This window comes from Oncorhynchus kisutch, linkage group LG6, assembly GCF_002021735.2.
Source record: "Oncorhynchus kisutch isolate 150728-3 linkage group LG6, Okis_V2, whole genome shotgun sequence".
In the NCBI taxonomy this organism is placed as follows: Eukaryota; Metazoa; Chordata; class Actinopteri; order Salmoniformes; family Salmonidae; genus Oncorhynchus; species Oncorhynchus kisutch.
Genome location: NC_034179.2, coordinates 14473455 through 14488855, shown reverse-complemented (window position 1 = coordinate 14488855; position 15401 = coordinate 14473455).

Genomic DNA, 15401 nt, shown 5'->3' with positions numbered 1-15401 from the left:
AACATTCAGTCCTCTTTCCATGACAGACTGACCAGGTGAATCCAGGGGATCATCCATTATTGTTGTCACCAATCCACTTCAACCAGTGTAGGTGAAGGGGAGGAGACATGTTAAAGAAGGATTGTGAAGCCTTGAGACAATTGAGGCGGATTGTGTATGTGTGCCATTCAGAGAGTGAATGGGAAAGACGAAAGATTTAAGTGCCTTTGAAATGGGGTATTGTAGGTGCCAGGGCCCACCGGTTTGAGTGTGTCAAGAACTGTAACGGTGATGGGTTTTTCACACTCAACAGTTTCCAATGTGTATCAAGAATGGTCCACCACTCAAAGGACATCCAGCCAACACAATTGTGGGAAGCATTGGAGTCAACATGGGCCAGCACTCCTGTGGAACACTTTCGACACCTTGTAATCCATGCCCTGACCAACTGAGAAGGTGTTCTTAATATTTTGTACACTCCATGTAGTTCAAGGAACATTCTCAAAACTCTGACATTTCCACTCATGGCCATCAGAGAGTGCTATTCAATCCCTAACTCCATGGCCATCAGAGAGTGCTATTCAATCCCTAACTCCATGGCCATCAGAGAGTGCTATTCAATCCCTAACTACATGGCCATCAGAGAGTGCTATTCAATCCCTAACTCCATGGCCATCAGAGAGTGCTATTCAATCCCTAACTCCATGGCCATGCATGGTCTTAAGGGAGACGTTCTGTACACCCTAATTCAATCATGCAAAGTTTTGGATAGGAAGTTGGTTCTGTAATATCCAATATCTAGTCCTCTTCAGCAGTGAGGAACACTTTGGATTTTAAAATGAAGGCAAGTATTTTATATTTATAAAATCGTTCAGAGAAATACGGACATTATATTTAGATGTTCACTATTAGTAATGATTACTGAATAACCTTTTGAGATCTGCGAAGCAACAATAGATCTTTGAAGAAAATATAAATAATCAGTTAATCCCATATGATCTCTTATAGAGATTTAGATACACATGTTTATATCATAATATGCTTATGAAACAGTGTAACTTGTCGTGACCCAAATAAAATAAAAAGAGAGAGAGAGAGAGAGAGAGAGAGAGAGAGAGAGACAGAGAGACAGAGAGAGAGAGAGAGAGAGACAGAGAGAGAGAGAGAGAGAGAGAGAGAGAGTCAGAGAGAGAGAGAGAGAGAGAGAGAGAGAGAGAGAGAGAACAGCAAAAACAGGTCACTGCACAGGAGTTTAGACCAACGCCACCATTGACTGATTCAGTTAACATGAATGTCTGTGATTGTTCAAACTGAGTACAGCAACACTGGCCTCAGCTGTATCCTTTGATAGAGAGAGGGCCCAGTGTCTGACATTTACAGACCATGTGGCCATTACACGGCTAGTTATTTTTCTGTGGCACGAGAGAGGGAACCGTTGGTAAAGTTGAAAATAAACATGGAGATGTAGTTATGCAGTTATGTAATTTGGCTGGTTGAGAGCTGTAATGTGACAGCAAGAATGAAAGGATTTCCATTGAAATAGATAAAGATATACTGTATTGAGAGGGATGTAGTCAAGTGGCTTTCTGAAAAGGGAAAGTTAACCTACACAACGACCTGAACTAAAACTCTGATACACTGCAATAGCTCTATTCGTGGGTGTGTGAAGGGATGAATGATCGTTAATAATCTAACAACCGGGACTAAAGCCTCTCCAGATCGATGCAATACAAATGTCCATGTAAATATGGGTTGCGTACAGTATAAGGGCCTAGCAGAGACTATTTGTGGCTGATCGCGTAGGCTAGCGGATTGTTGCATAAAACACCCCTGGCTGCTCAGCTGAGCTAAGGCCAGAAATAATACCTACTGTACCACAGAATCAATCAGTCTGGGGTTTTTCCACATACAGACAGGCTGCATTCTAGAGATACCACAAATAATGTGTGATGGCATGAGAGGCCTTTAAACATGTAGGATTAAACAACTTGGAGGAGCAAGGGAAAACAAAGTTATTGAAAACAGATCCAAGTTTTTTAAGATTGCCCATCTTTCTGTCTCTATAGACCGTCAGGACTGTACTTTGTTGCAATGCAATGTTTGAGTTTTTGTAATGCTTGAGGTCTTCTGTTTAAATTGTTTAGGATGACCAATCTATTTGTCTATACTTTATGGAATGCTTGAGTTCTTATCCTGTAAGAGCTTCCCGTGGAGATTTGGAAACTCTCAATGGTAAACAGAGAGCCGAGAAGCCCCACTTGAAGATTCCAGATTCCGGGTGCTCAGTGGAATTCTTTTGACATTTGATCTCCCCCTCTCTCAGATCCCCTCCTCCCTGCATGCTGTGTGAGACCAGCTGACACCTTTTATAGAGGGTGACTAGAGGTCTCTAGTGAGTGGTTAGCTCTCTCTAGTCTAACTAACTTAAACTGTGTTTGTTATGGGTCTGAGTCACAACCACTTTGTCTTGAGCACACTAGAATGAAGAGTTGGAGGTGGACGGGGGTGGAGAGGGGGGTGCTACTGTGAATGGATGAGCCAAGCAATTCTCTCCTGGTTGTGTGCTGTCCATCTATAGTCCAGATCATTCCAATTCTTGGCACTGTTTAAAGCCCTGCATGTCTGCCTGACTACTTTGCCCTGCCTGCTTGTCTGTTTACTGCCTGTCTGCCTGTCTGCCTGCCTGTCTGTTTTACTGCCTGGCTGCCTGTCTTCCTTTCTGTCTACCTGCTCTGACTGCTCTGCCTTCCTGACTGCATCTCTGGAGAAGGTTGAGTTAGTATGTTGAGTTAGTGTGTTGAGTTAGTGTGGACCTCTGATCAGTAGGGATTAGTAATCAAAGCCCCCAAGGCCCATTTCTGTCTCTTTCCATGCATGTCTCTGGCAGAGAGGTGCTTCTCAACCCCCTTAGACGGGACAGTCTGTGGCAGATTAGTTTAATCCCAGTGGTGTCCATAGTGTGGACCTTATGTGATGCAGGCAGAGAGTGAGGGAGGGCCAGCCCTTTGTGGTTTATTGAGAGAAAAAATGTGTCCCAAATGGCACCCTATTCCCTATATAGTGCACTCTATTCCCTATATAGTGCACCCTATTCCCTATATAGTACAGCCTATTCCATACAACCTATTCCCTACATAGTGCACCCTATACCCTATATAGTGCACCCTATTCCCTATATAATACAGCCTATTTTATTTTGTAAAAAAATATCACCTTTATTTAACCAGGTAGGCCAGTTGAGAGAAAGTTCTCATTTACAACTGCGACCTGGCCAATATAAAGCATAGCAGTGTGACAAAAACAACAACACAGAGTTCCACATAAACAAACGTACAGTCAACACAAAAGAAAAGAAAAATAGAAAGATCTATGCACAGTGTGTGCAAATGTAGAATATTGGGGAGGTAAGGCAATAAATAGGCCATAGAGGCAAAATATTTACAATTAAGCATTAACACTGGAGTGATAGATGTGCAGATGATGATGTTCAAGTAGAGATACTGGGGTGCAAAAGAGCAAGAAGATAAATAACAATATGGGGATGAGGTAGTTGGGTGTGCTTTTTACAGATGGGCTGTGTACAGGTACAGTGATCAGTAAGCTGCTCTAACAGCTGATGCTTAAAGTTAGAGAGGGAGATAAGTCTCCAGCTTCAGTGAATTTAGCAGTTCGTTCCAGTCATTGGCAGCAGAGAACTGGAAGGAAAGGCAGCCAAAGGAAGTGTTGGCTTTGGGGATGACCAGTTAAATATACCTGCTGGAGTGTGTGCTATGGGTGGGTGTTGCTATGGTGAGCAGTGAGCTGAGATAAGGCGGGGCTTTACCTAGCAAAGACTTATAGATGACCTGGAGCCAGTGGGTTTGGCGACGAATATGTAACGAGGGCCAGCCAACGAGAGCATACAGGTCGTAGTGGTGGGTAGTATATGGGGCTTTGGTGACAAAACGGATGGCACTGTGATAGACTACATCCAGTTTGCTGAGTAGAGTGTTGGAGGCAATTTTTTTAATTACATCGCCGAAGTCAAGGATCGGTAGAATAGTCCGTTTTATGAGGGTATGTTTGGCAGCATGAGTGAAGGAGGCTTTGTTGTGAAATAGGAAGCCGATTCTAGATTTAATTTTGGATTGGAGATGGATTGTAACGGCATTCCTCCTCCTCTTCTGAGGAGGAGAAGCGAGAAGGATTGGAGGACCAATGCGCAGCGTGGTAAGTGTCCATAACGTTTATTTAAAGACATAAACTGAACGCTACAAAACAATAACCGTGAAACGAACTAAACCGAAACAGGACCGTGTGGCAACAAACACACACATGGAAAACAAACACCCACAACTCAAAAGTGAAACCCAGGCTACCTAAGTATGATTCTCAATCAGAGACAACTAACGACACCTGCCTCTGATTGGGAACCATACTAGGCTGAACTCAAAACCCCAACATAGAAAAACACACATAGACTGCCCACCCCAACTCACGCCCTGACCATACTAAATAAAGACAAAACAAAGGAAATAAAGGTCAGAACGTGACATGGATGCTGCACATCCACACAGACAGATTGATTCCTGTAATTTCCTTAAGATCAGCACTTCAGCTGAAGAGTGACATGGAGGGACAGGGAAAGGAAAGATGAGGAAGGAAGCATAGGTGAAGAGGAGGGAAGTTAAAAAGTTGAGCAATGTGGAAGAGAGAATTCCACTCTGTTTTCAAATTGAACTGATGCTGAAGTGGTCTGTTTATGTCGTCACTTCACTTGAAGATTGTTTTACTCACATTTTCAAGTGTCACTTTGATGCATCTCTGAGGCCACTAACACAATGGTTGACAACAGCAGGTGTGGTTAGTAATGGCCAGTGGCGACCCGTCAATCTGCCCCACCTGTTTTGAGCCTCACATAGTTTTTTTGGATGGGGGCTTCCCTGTTTTGCATATTATTTTGGCATTAATACATCATCTATCAGTTAGCAAACAATGTACAATATATATATATATGTCATTGAATTAATAAAGATGCATACAAACATGATCTCTTTTGTGTTTTCTTGATTAAGGCAGCTCCGAAATGCAGGTGTTTCAGCCCAGTACTTTCTGTGGTGGTGGGGCCAAAATATGGAGCGTTGCACCGTGATTGGCTCAGTGTTCTGTAATTCAAGGGGACACTAAGTCACCCCCAAGTCTAAGGGTAAAGCTACAAAATTCTAGCCCCATGGGTGCTGCCATAGAGTTATATTAGAATTGCCCATCCAATATGGCTCAAGGTCATTGGCCTCAGACAAAATGACCTCAAATCACGTTATATATACAGCTTCTTTGATTGCACTGATGTCAACATCATACTTTCAAAATCTTAGTTAGCAGAGGTGTCATTACAGACACCCTGGTTTGAATCCAGGCTGTATCACAACAATTGGCCGGGTTTGGCCAGTGTAGGCCGTAATTGTAAATAAGAATTTGTTCTTAACTGACTTGCCTAGGTTAAATTTAAAAAAAGATTTGCAGTTGTTTTGAAAACACCATAAATCCAGAGAATGCCAGACTTTGATGACAAAATTTTCCCACGAAGGACCACCTTCCTGTTCAAGTGAGCATAGCACAACAAGGTGAGTCCAAAAATGTATTGTATGCTACTGCATAAATTAGGTAATATGCCAGATATGTGTACTGTAGCTAAGAAAGTAATACTATGTGATTGTTGTGTAGTAAGATGTTAGTAGCCCATGTGCCTCACCCTAATAATTTGGTCTATTTACCCTTCTAATTTCGCTTACTGTTCTGACTTGGTGGTGCACATGTAGCCTATAACCTGTTTTAGAGAAATGTCGTCATCGAATATTGTAAGTGCTTGCATTGTCTGCTTATATGCCCCATTTATTTATCCTATGGTTCTGACTTGGTGTACAGGGAGAACACTGTAAGAACAGCCCATGTTCTGAATTCTGTCGCTGTAAATTTCAAAAGTGCTATACATATAGTTAAATTTACTACGTCCGTCCTAGCTCACTCATTAATGTCTTAATCGAAATTACGAATGCCTCTTATCTGCTTGTCGTCCCCTTGTGCCATAGTTTGTACATTTCAATTGTCATTAGAAACCACATTTGTTTAAGCAAGTCAGCCATATCAGCCTTGTTTTTTTTAAAGGCATTAAATTACGCCGAATGAACTGTTTCACTGCCAGACAAAGCTCCACTGATTGCCAGGTGTAACAGTGGTAAGATGTTGGGACTGCGGTAGGGACAGCTTTATGTAGACCCTAACAATTTGTAGGCACCGTGTGTCACCGTTATAGTGCAATTAATGTATTGTTTAGTGTTGTGTAGTGGCTTTGCTGGCATGCATCCCACTTTTTTCTTTTGCCCCAACAAGATTCACATGCTAAAATCGCCACTGCTAATGGCCCCACTTCCACTTTCTTAGGTTGGCTACATTGTGAAAACAGTTACACAGATGCACTGTCATCAACAGCTCAATTCACTATTTATAACATTCCTCTTCAACATACCTCAACCCTAACAATGAGAAACTAACAATGGCCATTGGAAAGCCATTGCAGCCAGGGCACAAACAGAGCTTTCAGCCAACACTGTAATGCTTGGGTCAGCCCAGCTGAACAGTGCACAAGTTCTTAGAACTCGTTACAAAGATTCTTTAAAACTTTGGAATCTCATTTAATTATCCATCAACGAAACTCCATTAGATATTTTAGTAGAAATGTACTTACTTGTAAGTGCCATGTTATAACCCAATTATTCTGAGCTGTTTTTTTAATATATATTTTTTTACCTTTATTTAACTAGGCAAGTCAGTTAAAAACAAATTCTTATTTTCAATGACAGCCTAGGAATATTGGGTTAACTGCCTGTTCAGGGGCAGAATGATGGAGTTATACCTTATCAGCTCAGGGATTTGAACTTGCAACCTTTCAGTTACTAGTCCAACGCTCTAACCACTAGGCTACCCTGCCGCCCCTGTAGTGTGAAGTGCAACAGGTTACTTATTTTCTTGTGGCTCTCAGTATACCTCAGCTAGTCAGCACTGGGGCTTATTGTGGCCTAGACACTTCACACTCCTGGTGACTCAGGGGCTGAGGTAATGATGAGTGTCCATCCAGTCCAGTAAAATCTGGATTTCATATTCCCTTTGGGCAGACGGTTAAACAGTATGAACAGAAGGTATTATGCAAGAGTGCATGACGCTCTTCTCCTCTCTTCTCCTCTCTTCTCCCCTCTCCTCTCCTCTCCTCCTCTCTTCTCTTCTCCTCTTTTCTCCCCTCCTCTCCTCTCTTCTCCACTCCTCACTTCTCTTCTCCTCTCTTCTCTTCTCCTCTCCTCTCTTCTCCACTTCTCTCTTCTCCTCTCCTCTCTTCTCCACTCCTCACTTCTCTTCTCTTCTCTTCTCTTCTCTTCTCTTCTCTTCTCTTCTCTTCTCTTCTCTTCTCTTCTCTTCTCTTCTCTTCTCTTCTCTTCTCTTCTCTTCTCTTCTCTTCTCTTCTCTTCTCCTCTCCTCTCTCTCTCCTCTCTTCTCCTCTCCTCTCTTCTCCACTCCTCACTTCTCTTCTACTCTCTTCTCTTCTCTTCTCCTCTCCTCTCTTCTCCACTCCTCACTTCTCCTCTCCTCTCTCTCCTCTCCTCTCCTCTCCTCTCCTCTCCTCTCCTCTCCTCTCCTCTCCTCTCTCTCCTCTCCTCTCCTCTCCTCTCCTCTCCTCTCCTCTCCTCTCCTCTCCTCTCCTCTCCTCTCCTCTCCTCTCCTCTCCTCTCCTCTCCTCTCCTCTCCTCTCCTCTCTTCTCCTCTTCTCTCCACTCGTCTCCTCTCTTCTCCTCTTCTCTCCACTCCTCTCCTCTCTTCTCTTCTCCTCTCTTCTCCATGCCTCTCTTCTCCTCTCTTCTCTTCTCTTCTCCTCTCCTCTCCTCTCCTCTCCTCTCCTCTCCTCTCCTCTCCTCTCCTCTCCTCTCCTCTCCTCTCCTCTCCTCTCCTCTCCTCTCCTCTCCTCTCCTCTCCTCTCCTCTCCTCTCCTCTCCTCTCTTCTCTTCTCCACTCCTCACTTCTCTTCTCTTCTCCTTTCTTCTCCTCTTTTCTCCCCTCCTCTCCTCTCTTCTCCACTCCTCACTTCTCTTCTCCTCTCCTCTCCTCTCCTCTCTTCTCCACTCGTCACTTCTCTTCTCCTCTCCTCTCCTCTCCTCTCTTCTCCTCTCTTCTCCTCCCTCTCTTCTCCTCTCCTCTCCTCTCCTCTCCTCTCCTCTCCTCTCCTCTCCTCTCCTCTCCTCTCCTCTCCTCTCCTCCTCCTCTCCTCTCCTCTCCTCTCCTCTCCTCTCCTCTCCACTCCACTCCTCTCCTCTCCTCACTTCTCTTCTCTTCTCTCCTCTCCTCTTTCATCTCCTCACTTCTCTCCTCTCCTCACTTCTCTTCTTTTCTCCTCTCCTCACTTCTCTTCTTCTCACTTCTCTTCTTCTCTCCTCTTTCCTCTCTTCTCACTTCTCCTCTCTCCTCATCTCCTCTTCTCTCCTCTTTCCCCTCTTCTCACTTCAACTCTCTCCTCTTCTCTACTCTTTCCTCTCTTCGCTCTTCACTTCTCTTTGCTTCTACTCTCCACGCCTCTCCTCTCTTCTCCTCCAGAACAGTAAGTGCCTATTTGAACCATATTGAATGATTTCTCACTCTGTGTTGGTGATTAAATGAATTAGCATAGTCTACTGTACGTTGACAACTGCCTAAAGCACCAGGAGAAGGAGCAGTAAGTTCCCATTGCCCAACAAACACAGGGTTAAAGGCTGACAATTAGCTTGATTCTTAGGGTAAATCAAAATATGGTAACTAATGGTTAATTTAAAAATAATTCTGTCCCAAACAGCAGCAGCTACTCTTCCTCGTCTCCAAACACATTAAGGCACTTACATTACTCATAAAATAAAAGATAAAACAGTACATTATATAACATTATTACACCACTACATATCTACAATACAAAATGTATAATACCACCATATAACAATATTACAATGTAATGTGTGTGTAGAGTGCATCTGCTAGCGCTTGTTTGCGTATGCGTGTGTCTGTATCTGTGTGTGTCTCTTCACAGTGTAATGAATACTCAGGGAGAAAAAGGTGTAGATTCACACGCAGAGCGCGGCAGGTGTTTATTTCGCCTTCGCAGAAGGCAGGAATCAGGGTCACAAACAGGCAATGTTCATACACAGGTAGACAAACAGGCAGGTGAATCAAAACTAGGACTGAAAGCTATTACTGGTTCTCACAAACGAGATAGGAAAAGGCTTGGTAGTCAAAATAAGGAGCTGATGAGATAGGTGAGTGTCACGCCCTGGCCTTAGTATTCTGTGTTTTCTTTATGATGTTGGTTAGGCCAGGGTGTGACATGGGTGATTTGTGTGTCTTGTTTTGTCTAGGGGTTTTATAGTCTATGGGTTGTGTTCAGTTGAGTGTTCTAGGTAAGTCTATGGTTGCCTGGAGTGGTTCTCAATCAGAGGCAAGTGTTTATCGTTGTCTCTGATTGGGAACCATATTTAGGCAGCTATATTCTTTAGGTATCTTGTGGGTGATTGTTCCTGTCTCTGTGTTTTGCACCAGTTAGGACTGTTTCGGTTTTTCCACGTTTTCTTATTTTGTAGAGTGTTTACGTTTTCATCTTTCATTAAAGATGTTTATAAATAACCACGCTGCATTTTGGTCCTCCGATCCTTCCCAGGAGGAAAGCCATGACAGTGAGTAACTAACACAGGTGACATCAATGAACAAAAATGAAAGACAGGGCTACATTCAAGAACACAATGAAACAGAACACAAGGTTGACTAAGAAAATAAATACAAAACCTTACACACAGAGTTCCATAAGATGCATTTTTATCAGTTTTTTTTAAATCGGATTCTTCTGCTTGCATCAGTTACCAGATGTGGAATAGAGGTCTATGTTGTCATGGCTCTTTGTAGTAATGTGCACCTCCCATTGTCTGTTCTGGACTTGGGGATTGTGAAGAGACCTCTGGTGGCATGTCTTGTGGGGTATGCATGGGTGGCCAAGCTGTGTGCTAGCAGTTTAAACACACAGCTCGGTGCATTTAGCATGTCAAAACTTCTTACAAAAACGAGTATTGATGAAGTCAATCTCTCCTCCACTTTGAGCCATGAGACATTGACATGCATATCATTAATGTTAGCTCTCCATGTAGATTTAAGTGCCAGCCATGCTGTCCTGTTCTGAGCCAATTGTAATTTTCCCTATTTGTGGCACCTGACCACACAACTGAAAAGTAGTCCAATGTGAGACAAAACTAGGGCCTGTAGGACCTGCCTTGTTGATAGTGTTAAGAAGGCAGAGGAGTGCTTTATTGTGGACAGATTTCTCCCCATTTTAGCTACTGTTGTATAAATGTTTTGACCATGACAGTTTACAATCCAGGGTTACTCCAAGCAGTTTAGTCACCTCAACTTGCTCATTTTCCACATTATTCATTACAAGGTTTAGTTGAGGTTTAGGGTTAAGTGAAGGATTTGTCCCAAATACAATGCGTTTAGTTTTGGAAATATTTCAGGCTAACTTATTACTTGCCACCCATTCGGAAAATAACTGCAGCTCTTTGTTAAGTATTTCAGTCGCTGTAGTAGCTGACGTGTATAGTGTTGAGTGATCCACATACATAGACACTCTGGCTTTACTCAAAGCCAGTGGCATGTCGTTAGTAAATATAGAAAAAAGAAGGGGCCTAGACAGCTGCCCAGGGGAATTCCTGATTCTACCTGGATTATGTTGGAGAGGCTTCCATTAAAGAACACCCTCTGTGTTCTGTTAGGTTCCTCTTTATCCACAATATAGCAGGGAGTGTAAAGCCACAACACATACGTTTTACCAGCAGAGACTATGATCAATACTGTCAAAAGGCGCACTTAAGTCTAACAAAACAGCCCCCACAATCTTTTTATCATCAATTTCTCTCAGCCAATTATCAGTAATTTGTGAAAGTGCTTGTTGAATGTCATTCCCTATAAGCATGCTGAAAGTCTGTTGTCAATTTGTTTACTGTAAAATAGCATTGTATCTATAAACACAATTTTTTCACAACAGTTTACTAAGGGTTGGTAACCGACTGATTGGTCAGCTATTTTAGCCAGTAAAGGGGGTTTTACTATTCGTAGGTACCGGAATGACTTCTGCTTCCCTCCAGGCTTGAGGGCACACACTTTCTAGTAGGTGTAAAATGAAGATATGGCAAATAGGAGTGGCAATATCGTCCGCTATTATCCTCAGTCATTTTCCATCCAAGTTGTCAGTGCCAGTCTGTTTGTGCCATCATGCCAACTCCTTGTCCCTCATTGTCATGCCAATGTTTGTTTGACAATGACGGCAGTGGAGTTGGCAAGAGTACAAACAGATCTGTGGCACAGCTGTTTACCATTTAAAGACAAAATGCCCTGGTCTCAGCAATTACTGTAGAACCAAATCACAATCAGTGAGCAACTCTTAAACTGTTTAGTAAGTAGACTAAAATTTGACTAAATACCCAGAAGGGACCAGAAGAAAAACGAACTGTCCCAAAAACATTCTTGTCCCACAGGCAATGTTTGCTGTGACAAGATGTGATGCACTCATTGTTGAACCAGACCAGTTCAGACCTCTCTTGTGGGGGAGGGCAGGCGGGCAGGCAGGGGGGGCTGTAGGAACAGTTCTGTCTAGGGTGTTCTCTTCTAGTTTCCTCATCTTCCTGAACGCCCCCTCATCCCCCTTCTCTTCCCCGTTCCCACCCCATTTATGTCCAAATCAGGTCAAGTTACCAGACACACACAAACCCTGCCCCTTGTGCACACAGACTTCAGTAAACAGAATGGTTAACTTGGAGCACTGACTCACTGAACTTTATCATCTCAAGTGTCTGGAAGAGATTATACTGACAACTCAATATAACACTGGTGTTCTCAGATTGAGGATTAGCTCTCTATATAGTGACGGTCGTGAGTTCAGGGGTGTCCCACACAGCAGGCCTGCAGGGAACACACTGCTTCCTGTTTGTCACATTCATATGCCCCATGCACCTGCAGCAAGGCACATGGCCCTGGCCGTGGCTGAAAACACTTTCATCCCAATTACTTTCTACCAGGCAGAGAGAGAAAACAAAGCAGCACATGTTGTGAAACAGTAGCATGGTGTAAAAACACTCCTTGCCACTGGAGTAAATATAGTTCAACTAAACCCCATTGTACAACGCTTACAGACTGGTCCTGGTTTAATAAAAGAACGCAATGATAGTTTGTTGTGGATGGATATAAAGTACTAGGTATTTTCCACTAAAACTATAGTCTTGAGTAGCTGGCCAATGGATGCCAAGATCACTAAAACTAGGAGAGCCACATCTGTAGACTGCAGCAGCTACAAGCATAGTTTACAGTAAACTGCAATAAATCCTTGTATAGCTTACAGTAAATCACCTTCACAGACGTGAATGTAGACCCAATAGACCATTCCTATTGGGCCATCTCCAAATATACACATGGCTTCTCAGTTCTAAGCCAATTAAACACACCTATCTTCTTGAGTTTCTATCACAATATTCTCCAACGAATATGTCTGCATGTGACATGGAAGTAACGGTGCATGATCTCCGGGAAACAGGGGCTCTCCTCCACTGGCACTTTCCATTTACCAGAAGTCCTCATTGAAAACAGACAGGAGGGGGAAACAGAGGGTGGAGGAGGTGGGCATAGTGTGTGGGGGCGTATAAAACAACCAGATTCTGCCAAAAGAGTGTTTAACTTCTGGCTAGTAACTCGGTCCCTCGTCACTCTGACACACAAAGAGCTCTGTAATCATCCATAGTGCTGTGTGTGTGTGTGTGTGTATATAATTGTCTAAAGGGAAGCTGGTTTGATGTTGATTTGTTTTCCCGTGTGCCAAATACGGCAGATATTGTTGTTGTGGGGGAGGCCGGGGGGAGGTGCTCCTTTTGGAAGTGGGCTGTTCAATTGACAGTTCCATGGAGCAGGCCTTTGCCAAGAAGCTGCTTAAATACCAGCCCCTCGTGGCACGCTGGGATGCCTCGGGTGTAGGTGCAAGCTGGTGGCGCTGATATTTGGCAGTCTCTGCCAGGTATACAGGCTTGCAGGGCGTGGCCTCCAGTATGCGGGTCTGACAAAAAACTAGGGCAAAGCAATTGTCTAGGTACTGCTCTGTTTCAGCTGTTGTGGGCAGCCTAGCTGTTTGGACAAGGAGATTCTTTCTGTACCCTTGAGCGCCACGCATACAGGGACCTTTGAAATGTTTGGATCCTTTTCTTGTCTGTGTGCATGTGTGTGTCATTCATACCAGTGTTGCATGCAGAGTGAATGTGTCAGTTGACACCCATTAGGCCTTCCGTCAGACAGTGGCTGGAGACAGAATACTTTGCAGGGTCGTTAAGTCTAACTTGTCTAACAGAGAAAGCTCCATGTTGGACCTAGTCGGGTAAAATGGGAGAGATCGGCTGCTGACTCACAGGCCACTGGGGAACTATAGGACTTACTGAAAGATTTCTGAGTCAGATAGGCACCCCTCCCTCATATCCACCTGCCTCCCCCCTCTACTCCAGCCAGTCTATCCTCTGATCTCACAAAGTGGTCTGTCTGTAATCCCACTTAGACAATAACACAGCCATGCTACGCTGATGTTTGGTGACCTCGTGTTTTCTACAGTTTTTTTTTATACAACAAACAAAAACATACATAAACAAAAACAATACACAACATCACATCAATGGAGGACCATCCTCAGTGAAATTCATTTAAAAACAATTGTAAAACATTAAAGTTATCCTTTTTAGATTAAACTTAACTAAATATAATCACGTCACCAAATAACACAACTGTTGGACAAATGATTACATCCTATATCAGCTAGATGCAGACAAGAGTGTGCAAGGCGGTATTGAATGTATCACTGTCTGTCCATGTGTCACTGTTTGTCACCTCAAATTTGTCTCTCGACCTGTGTGCACCTACGTTGTAAACTTTCATTCATAAGCTAGGTTGTAGAAAAATCTAGTTTCATGCAGTAGCCTAAACCTATCGCTGTTACATTGAACTGGGTGAATGGAATATGAATGATAGTCATCCACTATGCTGTAATAGAAATAAGACCATGCTAATTAAACAAAAATCCTCCTCCGTCATTTTAAACGGCACTGATCGCCACTGCATCACATATACATAAATACATTAATGACATCACACTTGCTCAGACTTACATGTTCCCACCGCGTCCACATCCAACGCTGTTTCTAATACTTGTAAGACTCTGCCTCATATGACTTCAAATTGTATTATGTTGTTTCTGTCTGTAGACAGATACTTTTCAATATTTAAATAATAAAGCATTTTATTCTCTTAATGTTGGAGAATCACGTGTTTTCTTCCCTGTACATTATTATTGTTATTAGAGCACATGGTTATTAACACAATATTGTAAGTGATAATGAACAATGCAATGAGAGTTGGTGTTATGTTGGTACTATGAAGTCAGACTAATAGAGGTACAATACCATAAATGATGTGTTTCTTACTGTTAAACAAAACTTTATAAGACATTTAAAACATCAACTACAAAACATCCTGGATTCTACACTAAACCAAACAATACAACTCCTCCAGATTTATTTTCAACCAACAGAACACAGTAAACAACATCCCTTCATCACGTAACTGAACATCAAGCATCCTCAGTAATAGAAGAGAGGTCCATTGTGAAGTGATGAGTCCTGCCTGGGTTTCACCTGAGAGGAGAGATAGGGGAGAGAGAGGATAAAGAGGGGTGGGGGGAGAGAGGGGGAGAGAAGGGATAAAGAGGGGGAAGAGATATGGAAGAGAGGGGCGAGAGGAGAGAAGGGTGAGGGGAGAAAGGGGATAAAGGGAGATAAGGGAGATAAGGGAGATAGGAGAGAAAGGGGAGAGAGGGGGAGAGAAGGGATAATGAGGGGAGAGGGGGAGAGAAGGGATAAAGAGGGGGAAGAGATATGGGGGAGTGGGAGGAGAGAGGGGGAAGAGATATGGGAGTGGGAGGAGAGAAAGGGGAGAAAGGGGCGTGGGAGGAGAGAAAGGGGAGAGAGGGGGAGAGAAGGGATAAAGAGGGGTGGGGGGAGAGAGGGGGAGAGAAGGGATAAAGAGGGGGAAGAGATATGGGAGAGAAGGGTGAGGGGGATAAAGAGTGGGGAGAGAGGGGTGAGAAGGAGGAGAGAGAAGGGTGGGAGGAGAGAGTGGGGGGATAAAGAGAGGAGAGAGGGGATAGAGGGAGGGAAGAGAGAAGGGTGAGAGGGGATAAAGAGAGGGAATGGAGATAGGGGAGTGATAGAGGGGAGAGAGAGGAGTGGGAGGAGAGAGGCAGAGAGTGGGAAGAGAGAAGGGTGAGAGGAGAGAATGAGGGGATAAAGAGAGAGAGAGAGGGATAA